Source organism: Pollicipes pollicipes, unplaced genomic scaffold (assembly GCF_011947565.3).
Source record: "Pollicipes pollicipes isolate AB1234 unplaced genomic scaffold, Ppol_2.1 Scaffold_6686;HRSCAF=7923_pilon_pilon_pilon, whole genome shotgun sequence".
NCBI lineage: Eukaryota > Metazoa > Arthropoda > Thecostraca > Pollicipedomorpha > Pollicipedidae > Pollicipes > Pollicipes pollicipes.
In genome coordinates, this window is record NW_023596921.1 from 37,422,049 (window position 1) to 37,433,206 (window position 11,158).

Below are 11,158 nucleotides of genomic sequence, written 5' to 3' on the forward strand. Positions count from 1 at the left end.
ACCTGTCCTTGAAAGAGGAAAGCAATCGCGAATATACCTGCGAGAAATGAAAGGAGATAATTCGGCAGGACAGGAACTAGGCCAGAACTTTTCATCATGGCACATATAAATATTAGCAAACGCTGGGCTCAAGAAACAGACCAATACCCTTTCCTTGTTTCTGTCTGTAAAATTTGATATTATCCTATATGAGATATATAATATCCTATCCTATATATACGTATATACATGCATGCGTTTATATATATATATATATATATATATATATATATATATATATATATATATATATATATGTATATATGCACTGGAATGTGTCGGTCCATTCAATGAGATAACACTTTAATTACTTTAGTCAATAAATAGTAATTCGCTGTTCAACTAACACCATTAGCTGCCGCGGTTCGCTCAGTCGTAACAATACCCGAAATCCAGGTCTGAGGTGATTAGCGTGCGGCTCTTCCCATTAGTGGCTTAACGACCTCTCCGGCCGGGCATCCGTGCCTGGGGGGATCAGCCAGAGATTGGCACGTGCTCAGGCGGCGTGACGTCACTGCCAGCGGACAGAGAGCGCCGCTACACTGGGGCCAACCGTGCGTGCCTTTATGCACCAATTGATTAAGGAAAGCATCCTATATTTTTTGTACTTTTCACATATGGTTACGTCAGACGCGAACGCTTTGATCAGTAGTATCAGTTTTTTCGAAATCATTTTCGATAGCTCAAATTTTCAATTTGAAGTGGCCGACCCTGTGGGAGAAATCCCATCTCACCCCACTATGAAAGTAGTACTTTTATTTATATTCCTTTTTAACGTGTGTGTTCTGTTCATCTTTACAGCACACTAATAGTTCAGTGTTTGTGTGATTAATACTACGTAGGCTTGAAACACATTGTCTAAAGAACAAAGTACGCGGGCGTGAAGCTATTATCCCGTGAATTCAACAGCACGTTATAATATGGCTTTGATTTCCTACCACATGGCGTTTTTCACAGTTGCTCTATTCGGAAGAACTTGGCTTTGGAATGGGGATACCACATGATCCATACGAAGCACTGATTCAAACTTCAACCAACAAACTTCTCGGGTAACAGGCCCTTGCCCTCTGACCAATCACAAACGTTCTTTTGTTGGCCCTAGTAGAGGTACGCACGGTCGTTGGCGTGACGCCGATGTTCGTGACTGCAGGGAATAACTGTAGTTCTGTTATATAGCGTTGACAACATAATTTGGATCCAAACCTAATTCAAATTGATATTCTTCTATGTCTTGACGGCGCTGCATTGACACTGCTCAGTGCTTTTATTATGCGTAACTAGTCTCGAGGCCTCACAAGAGCATGTCTTGAATATGTCTCGAAAGTGAATCACTTCCTTTAACCCTGTTCCGGGCGGTGCCCGCTATTAATTTAATTCCAGGAAGAGCAGAAATACTCCCCTGAGATTTCAAGAGCTACTGTTAAGACCGTTGATGAAACCACACAGCAAACTGCTACCCATTAGCAGAGTAATGCCATATAGCTGCCATTAAGCACTTGTTGAGAATTGCTGTCAACACCAAATATCTAGGCCGTACAGCCACTGCTGCCAGACATTTAGTGCTAACACTTAACTATAGTCCATTTCATTGGAGGAGTAACTACGGTTGACCAAGGTGAAGTTCACTGGCCCTTAGTTGTAAAGGAACGAACAAAACACAAAGGCAAAAAAACGTGTTTCAGCACTTAATTCGATGTGCCTCGGCATATCGTACCATTGATATATCATGCCATCGAAAAAGTAAAAGGAAGATGTGTAAGATTGCACGGATAAGCACCTACAGTTGACACTATGTCAGAAGCGTGTTCGATGACATCGACAAAGAAAAAGTGGCATAAGAGAAAACAAAATTGTTGGGCTACACAATGTTTGTCACTTCTGCTTCAAGCACAGAAAATCCAATAGGTCATGTCAAGTCACAAAGCCCAAAAGTTACAACTCATCCCCGCAAATTATCCGATTCTGGAAACGCAACAAAATCAGTGATACAATAACCGTAATACATGGATTAAAGAAAATGCTTCGCATTTGAAGATATTAAAGCGAACGTCGGATGTGATGAAATGAGCCCACGTTTAACTATTTGTGTACTTTTAAGTGAAAAAGGCCACTCTAGACAACATAATTTCCCTGTTAATTGAATATGGCCCTTAGTACGCCATTGATTGATTGTCATCATACCTTGCACAATATTAATTGAGAGCCAATTAACGGCCGTTTTATTTGGAAATCGTGCTCAGAAATGCCTGATATGATCGACTCAGCAATTATTACTTTCTTGGCCTTGGTCACCGCATCTCCAACGGAGTGAAATAATTTGAAAGACATTATTATGTTGTCATGATTGCCCGGGTGATCTTGGATGCCGAATGGTAGATGCTTAGTCTCCCTGAAATAGTCTTCACAACTTAACGGACGTGTAGATCAGGAACTAGAATGATTTAGGTTTTAAGAAGGGCAGCGCTGTGGAAGGGCTGTGAACTGCACTGAATGATCTTCAACCTATTTCAGTTCAAGACCCGGTACGGATGCTAAACGCTCCCTTTAATGACAAATTCTCGTATAGTATATATTTAAACAGACTAAACTTTTTTCTGATAGCTGGGTGTCTCGGTGACAGCGCGGTCGCTGACTAACGCAAACTTATTGATGGCGAGGCTCATCATCATCATCAACTACATGTGTCTGAGCATTACGTCATATGAGTTCACATGTTCGCAATCTAATCCTGGGTTACACACCTTTCCCCTTACATAACTTCTTTCACAACTCGGCAAGATATTACTGAGGCTAGAAAAACGTGAGAGGAAACACAAATGCGCAGTACGCTTTTATTTTAACCGGGACATGCATTAAAGAAAACCTGCCGCCGCGCGAAATGGCGAAAAATTAAATTAAATGGCAGAAGCTGCCGCCACTCTTTTGCTACTAGCCGCGTATCCCCTGAATACTGACGATATCATGATACTGTGGCATTTGACGCGGTGCTGCTGTATGCGATCGGCTGCTTATCGCGTAACGCCTACACTATTGCGTCTCCCGTTTCAAGGGCATTTGTAGCATGCCCCACAGACTGGCCTTGCCGCAAGCGCAATGTGTGCTCCTGCATCCATTACCGAACACTCAGCGAAACGATTGATGGAACTGAGCATATTCAAAGGCGGAACGGGGAAAGTTTTTCAAGCATCGGAGCCTTTCAGCACCAGCCCACGGCCAGATCACAGCTTGTTGCGGGGGAGTTTGTCTTTGAGGACGGGCTTAGCGTGAGGCCAAGCCGGAAGCAAGCAAATTGGGACGAAGCAAACACTGTGTGCCTGCATTGCCTGCCATGGCTTCAGTTATTAACAAATTAAAGATAATCGTTTCACGAAAAATGGTTGCCGATACCCGGCGCAGCAATCACATGACGTCCAACCCTCGCCATGACAGGCGGCGATTATGGCGCGTGTTTTGATGCCAAAACGTGTTCCTAGATTTGCTGGTTTCGGAGCAGCGCCAGTTTGTGATGAACGGTCCACGGCGACCTACGGCTGGCTCAGGCGGCGGGCGGCAACATAATGGCACTACAGAATATATTCAGAATTAACAAGACAACACGGGAGTTTGAATTTCATGTCGCCATAAGGCATGGTCTCGTAAACATAATGTAAACCCACAAAGTGCGGCTTCCTGGAAAATTCGACCTTTGACCTGTCAACAACATAAAAACTAGTAACAATCGTGACATCGTGTTCACAACAATATACTGGTGTTCTCGGCAAGCTTTGTCTTTATAAGCTTGGAAACGCCGGGGGAGAGTCGCATTAATCCCCTCTCCCCCAATCAGTCCGAGTTATGCAAAACGGCCAATGAGGGCAATGATTAAGACATACAGCGAGTATGGGTACTTAAACATACATATAACGCACATACAGAAAGGATGTTACTATCAACAACATATTTCCTGAGCGTAACATTACATGAATCCACACTTTTGTACGCCGATCTGTGGGTGCCGAAGCTCTCCCGTTATTTGACAGCAGCATCCGATAGCAGCATCCACTAATCTTGAGAACCATGCTGTGTGGATGCGTTATAGAGTCCATGCATCGCAATACAAAACGATGCAATGCAATGCACCAAAGTGCAAAAGAGTTCTCCTCGCCCAAAACAGGAGCAGACCGTTCGCCGTCCAAACGTCATGCGTCATTGGAGTTTACGACGCACTCAGTTGCTGAGGCTATTTGGCATCGCCTGCCTCTCACCCCGGCAGGAAGGGCGAGCACCGCGGGGAGTCGAACCCCGTACCTCTGGTTTCCCAGACGCGCAGTCGTTAACGCGGCCGTGACCAATAACTCTTTCGAGCGCCAGCCCATCAACCAAAGGATCTTGTTGTGTTCTCATGCGCCCTGCTTCGTTTCGGACCCTTTCCGGTCGCCTGCGGGCCCACAAGTCCAACTTGTGAGTCGCTATTGGGTACCGATTTGTTAGGTCGGTTATGAGCTTGTTCAGGTCTGAGGACCTGTAACAGGAATCTATTGGGCATAATCCTGTGATCCTTCGCGGATCCGCCACGGTAGCGCAAAGAGGACTTCACGCAGCAATTCGACTTGAGATCACGTGACTTTACCTGGTGGGAAGTGTTACCCGGCGTCGAGGCATCCCGGCGGCAGCCCCTAAAGGCCAAAGAGTCAGCCGGGTCAGTCGGCCACCGGGCGTCCGCGGGGCGGGGACCGCGCGGAGATCGTCAGGATGCGGTTTAGGATAGAGGAGAGCTGCCGGCGGGCCCTCGAGTGCACCACTCGGACGACGGCCACTCGTGCCCCGTCAAGCGGCGGGAGAGGCGTGCGGGACGCGTATATCTGAAGTAAGTGCCTACCTATTTTCAGTTTCCGCCTGGGATTTCATTGTCATGTCATATTCAGTTGCGGTCGTGTCTTCCAGTTGGTGGTGACTGTAAGCTGGTGGTCATCTGTGCTGTCATGCACGCGAGCAAATACACAAGTTCTGTTCTGTCATCAGTGGTTCAGCCGGGCGCGGACGACCGCTGCCGTCGAAGTGTCCCGAAACACAGCTATCAGTAGACGTATACTGGCTGTGGTAGTAACGTTTGTCGTGCTACCCGCCATACTGCCTGTTGCTCCATCCCGGCTCTCCTAGCATTGCATCCATCTTCCTTCCAAGAGCGGGTGAGACTGCGTAGCCGGTCTGTGTAACGCGCGTACGCGCATCCCATAGCTTGCGCAGACACCCCGCGCGTATTTGGCGCGGGGATCTAGCATGCCCCTTGTCAGCACACGATAATGTGATAGACTTGTCAATGTGTAATAATCAGCCTGCTCTCGTGCGATTCGCTTATCGAATTGATGACATGTGAACCTTCTGGCCTTGTGAAACGGCTTTACCTTCCAAGATGGCCGCCATTCTGCTGTTGGACCGTACGGCCATTGTTTCTGCTGAGGTCTTGCGCTCCGTGTGCGCTTTGCGCGTGCACCGGCCCCCTGCGTGCCACCTGCATCCGGTGCTGGAAAAGTCCGACGACGTACAGCCGGCCTACACATACATTCACACAACACGTTCGCGCATGATCGCCCTGCGCTGCCCGCGCTCACACCCGACCTTGGGCGCCGTGCTAGATCGCCCCGGCTTGCAGTGGCCGGAACCAGTCAGTGGGAGGCAGGCGCTGTGACAGACCTTCAGGAACAGAGCATGTGGCACCAGGGATCTCGAAATAGGGGCTAGGTTTATGTTTTGCATCATTTTAAGACGACTTCTTTCAGGACAACGGTTTCAAACTGTTGTTCAGGTACGTCGGTTTGTGTTGGGTGTGCGATCCATGTGCTGTGTGCCGATCCTGATACCGATCCATGTGTATTGTTGAAATTTGCCCCCGATATGCTCATTGACCACTAGTTTCCGCCGGCAGTTATCTAATTGCGATGTAGTTTCTCGATATCTGCGTTCACAGTTCTTTTTGCTGGCAGCTGCCTGGCTGGCAAGTTTTCTCTAACTCCGCCTGCGGGGGGGTTGTATGTGTAGTATGCTTGTGTTGCCTGCGGTCTTGACCACGTGCCTCACTGACTGTTGCCCTGTTTTTTTGTGTTTTTTTCCGGCGACCTAAAGTCACAGCCGGGGCTGGGGGAACTTACTTCTGGCTTTAGGCCAGGCAAAAAGCTACGTTAAGCCGGCTTGTGCTGTCCGGCGCAAAGCAAGGGACAGGGGTAAGCTGCGTTGCGTTAAACCGGCTAATGCTGTCCGGTATCAATGCAAGAAAACGCGCTCGATACTACGATAAAACGGCTAATTTCGTCGGTTAGCAAATGCAAGGAAAACACGAACACACATACATGCATTGTATTCAACAATCGCAATACGTTTTGATGGTGGACGACACCTCATCGCAGCAAAGGTTCCCGCACGGCGAACGGCGAGCCCCGTCTCGGCGGTCAAGTCCGTCAGCGACCTGAGCCGGGTCGCTCCCCCACACTGAATGGGGGAGCGGCCCGGTGCGACCTTGTCGTGGTGTGTAGTGCAATCCGGGAAAAGTCCTAACTACAAAAAACCGGATTCCTAAATCTATGGGGAAAAACCAGCACGTTTACCGAATTGTGCTTGGAAAAACCCCTTGCAAATGAGGAAAACCAGCACGTTTATGCCGAATTGTGCTTGGAAAAAACCCTTGCAATTGAGGAAAACCAGCACGTTTTGGCCGAATTGTACGTGAAAAAAACTCACGGTAATGGGGAAAATCTGCTCGTTGGCAATTGAGGAGGTGAAAATTTTGCAACATTTACGTTGTTATATGTAATTATTTAAATTGGTTTTATGTAGGTATTCGAAGAGGAGCGCCAGGAGTTCAGGATGTGTGTCACCCAGTATGAAAGGCAGCGTCAATGGGAGTCGGTGTTTGTCTGTGTACTGCACAAGTTTTTCACGGCAGCGCCTGTAGACTGGAACGCCAGAATGAAATGTGCTATCGCGTATGGTGTGTGGCAGAAGTGACAGAGTGGCGGAGGGTTGCGTTCTATGAAGTATGCGTGAGTTAGTTTTGTGTGGCCTATTCGCAGCCTAGCGAGAAAGACCCGCTTAAGGCGCGTGTTCTGTTTGCCTGAGCTCCATGGTGAGAGTGTTGGCTTGATGTCGTGCGTGTGCTGGCGGCCGTGTTTGTCCCATTCACGTCGTAAAAAACAGCGATATGTCGAGTTTATAATAGTGGGATAGTCGGATACTGGGCAGGCAAGATGGTTTCTGGCTGCCATGTGATGCTTTCTTTTGCGGCAGCGTCGGCGAGGTTGTTCCCCTGGATGCCCGCATGGCCTAGTACCCAGAGGAAGACAACATGTGACTCCGCTGGTAGTGATGACAGTGTGGAGAGGATTTTGTAAACCAAAGGGTGTGAGGAATTGTGCATAGCTGATATGGCGTGCAGGGAAGAGCTGGAAAATGTTCAAATTACAGTTTGTTTGATGGCATGGTTTTTAACGCGGCAAAGTGCTGAAAAGATTGGCACTAATTCTGATGTGTTAACTGTGTGATAATCTGAAAGGCGTTAGGCTTCAGTATAATAGTTGCAGATATATGCCGCTCCATCGCATCGACACGCTGCGACCATCGTCTCGGGGGCCATCAGTATAGATGTATGTATATGTGTTGTGCTCATTACGAAATTCCGCGAACAGGGACTGCGCCTCCGTATTTGTCACGGTACGTTTTTTGTGCGCAAATAGGAACCGAATCGTTCCGGGGATGTCCAGCCAGAACGCACGTAGTGGAGGCGTGGGCAGCGTGTGAATGTGTGGCAGTTGGAATAGGCCTTGTGCTTGTGTTACGCCGGCGCTGATTGGGGGGTGCTTGCTGCCTTGTGAAGTGGGTGCTGTTAGTATTTTAACAGTGGGCTGGGTGAGTCTGGCAGCTGTCTGCGGCGCCTAAAATCTGAGAAGTTATTGTTTGCATCGATGAATGAGTGGAAGTATGTGTGCATCCGCCAGCAGGCTGGACACCGGGGAGGTACGGAGGGCGCCAGTGGCCACGCGGAGAGCGGCGTTCTGGATCGTTTCCACGGTGTTAGTTTTGCTCGAAGAAATACCATCAAATAGAAAGGCATTGAAGTCTAAGATTGGTCGCATCAAGGCGGCATACAGACGGAGCAGGGTGCGCCTATCGGCTTCCCACTCTCGTCCGGCAAGACATTTTAGGATATTAAGTCGTCGGGTGCAGCGCTGTTTTAGGTCGGCAAAATGGGTAATCCCGAGATACTTAAATTGGGTGACAAGTGGGATGAGTTGACCATACAGGTTCAAAGGGGCTCGAGGCGTAACAATTACGTGCTGTCTAGACAAAATAAGTGCCGCTGATTTCAGCGGTGAAATCTCAAGACCCCACGGGTCACACCATTGGTGGATGCGATTTAGAGCAAGTTATACAAAGTAATTTGCTCGATCGACACTGGGGTGGGTAAACCGCGCCGCCAGGTCGTCGGTGAAGAGAGAATAGTTCAGATGTTGCCAAATTTCATGCAAATTATTAAAAACGTCGTTGATCATAATTAAAAAGAGCGTCGGCGAGACCACGCTGCCTTGGGGTAGACCGTGGCCCTGTTTCGCAGGCGTTGACAGCGTGTTCCCGCAGCGAACGGCGAAGGTTCGATCTGCTAAGAAATTTTGCAAAACATTTGGCGAGTCGACCACGAACTCCTACCCTGTGCAGCTTAATCAGAAAGGCAGTCTTATTTACTTTATCAAATGCGGCTTTAAGATCCAAAAATAGTGTAACCGTAACCATTTTTTGATGAAAACCGTGTTGGACTGAACCAACAAGTTGGACGAGGCTGTCCGCCGTGGAGCGGCCAGGGCGGGGGCCGTTTTGGTAAGAGGAGATAAGATTGTGGGGCTCTGAGTAGGCCCTGATTCGAGCGGTGACCATTCTTTCAAATAATTTTGATGCGCAGCTTGACAGAGAGATAGGGCGATAGCTCGGCGGATCATACGGAGGCTTGCGAGGTTTTAGTATCAAGGTAAGTGTGCTGGAGCGCCAAGTATCAGGGAACGTTTCATTAATCCACATATCGTTTAAGGCAGAGAGAAGATTTAGCAGTCCAGACTCAGACAGATTTCTGAAAAAAGCGTAAGCGGTCTGGTCTGGACCGACCTAGGTGTTACCGCACTCGCTGAAGGCCAGCCTCAGTTCGTACGGCGTGAAGAGTGCGCTATAGTGTTCGGTGTTGTCAGTAGTAAAGTCGAACGCGTGGAGTGTGATGTTGAGCAAATTCGTGAGCTGTTCGGAGTATTAATCGGACGATGAAACTCGGGCGTGATGTAGTGCAAATTACGTGGCGACCTCAAATGGCACCTCATAGTGCTGGCTGTTGACTATGAGGTGTGGGATTTTGTAGTGGTATGTGCGTTTATTGGTGAAGCTCCGCATTAGCGACCATATTTTTGACAGTGGGTGAATCGGTTAAACCTGGTAGCAAAATGTCCCCAGCTTTCCTTTTTATTTGCTTGTTTTATTATTCCATTAGCTTGATGTTGAACCCTGCGAGCTTCCTCCTCGTGAGCTGTGCACATACCATTGCGAAAAGCACACATGGCCCGGCGTCGCAGGGCCACTGCGCGCTGACACTCATCGTTCCACCAGGGCGCGTGTTTGTCCCCGAGCCGACGATGAGTGTGTGGTACAGACTGGTGTGCTGAGGCCAAAAGACTATTCAAAAATTCAATAAGATCAGGGGTCGATTCAGGGGGTGAGCCTCGTCTATATCATATTGAAATGTGGTCCAGTTCGCTTTGCGGAGGTTCCATCGAGGGAGGAAATGGAAACCCACCCGTCCTGAAGGGACTTCTAATTCGAGGTGAATTGGATAATGGTCACTGAACGGCGGATCTGTTTGCACGTTGTGTGTGAAGTGTGGCGCGATGCGTGGTGTTCAGAGAGCCAGGTCAATCACAGAGTAACTGACGGCTGCCCCTCGGTGTTGTATGTGTGTAGGTGTTTGTTGAGGTATACGATGTCATGAGCATGTAGTAGTGTGTGGAGCATGGTGCCACGTGGTTGTGTTGGTTGACACCCCCCCTCGGTGGTGGGCGTTAGAATCGCCCAAGATAAGGCAAGTGGAGGGGATTTGACAGAAGAGGTCGGAGAGCTGGGCGGCAGTGAGGGGGTTAGTTGGAGATAGATAAAGGGCGACGAGAGTGAGGTCGAGTTGCGCGATTTTTACGTTAACTGCTGTGAGAGTAAGGTTAGTATTAAAGTGCATCCGATGGTGCAGTAAATGTCTGGACACATACAGCGCCGTGCCGCCACGGCGGGGTGTGTCATTTACGTTATCGGTACAAAGGCAATAATTTCGAATATCAAAGTTATAACTCATAGAATCAAAGTCATTAAAAAGGGTCTCATGAACGGCGGCAATCAATGGCTTATGTTTGTTGATATATTCTTTGAATTTGCTCCAACGGGATACTAGGGATCTGGTATTCCATTGCAGTACGAATTCATTAAAGAGGGAGTTCATTTATGGGGAGGGGAGCGAGGCCGTCTTGCTGCCCGTGCAGCGGGGCGGGAGCGCGTTTGAACAGTCCCGGCGCGGGTCCGTTTGGAGAGGGCGGCGAGAGGGAGGGCTGGCGGAGTGGTGGTCCCCTCTCAGGGGACGGGGAGGTCGTCTGACTAGATCCTGATGGGTCTGCTCCCAGGCTGGTCCGGGGGAGTCAGTCGTGGACGACCCCGGCTTCGACGCGGCTCTTGGTCGCGCGCAGCGAGGGCCGCTGATCGGCAATAAGCCCTGAGGGGGTGTCGGTGGGGTCTCAGGGACGACGGGCCTGGGCTGAGGGGCCGGGGGACGAGCCTCAGGGGCGGGGGCCGGGTGTGGTGGGCCGGGGACCGGACCTCGGGGGCCGGGACCGGGCCTGGCGGGCCAGGGTGCGGGCCATGGGGGCGCCCCTCAATGGGTACCTGTTGGGCGGAACCAGACCCACGCTCTCCGCTCCACCTCGGAAGGGGGCGGGTCGGGCGTGCGCCTCCGCCGGCGTGGGCCAGGCCCCAGTCTCGAGGGGGGGGGGAGCGCGAGAAGCAGGGAGGAGCGGGGAGGGAGCGCTGCTTGTTTGCTTTTGCCTAAGTCGGGCCCGGAGCTCGAGCCACGCCG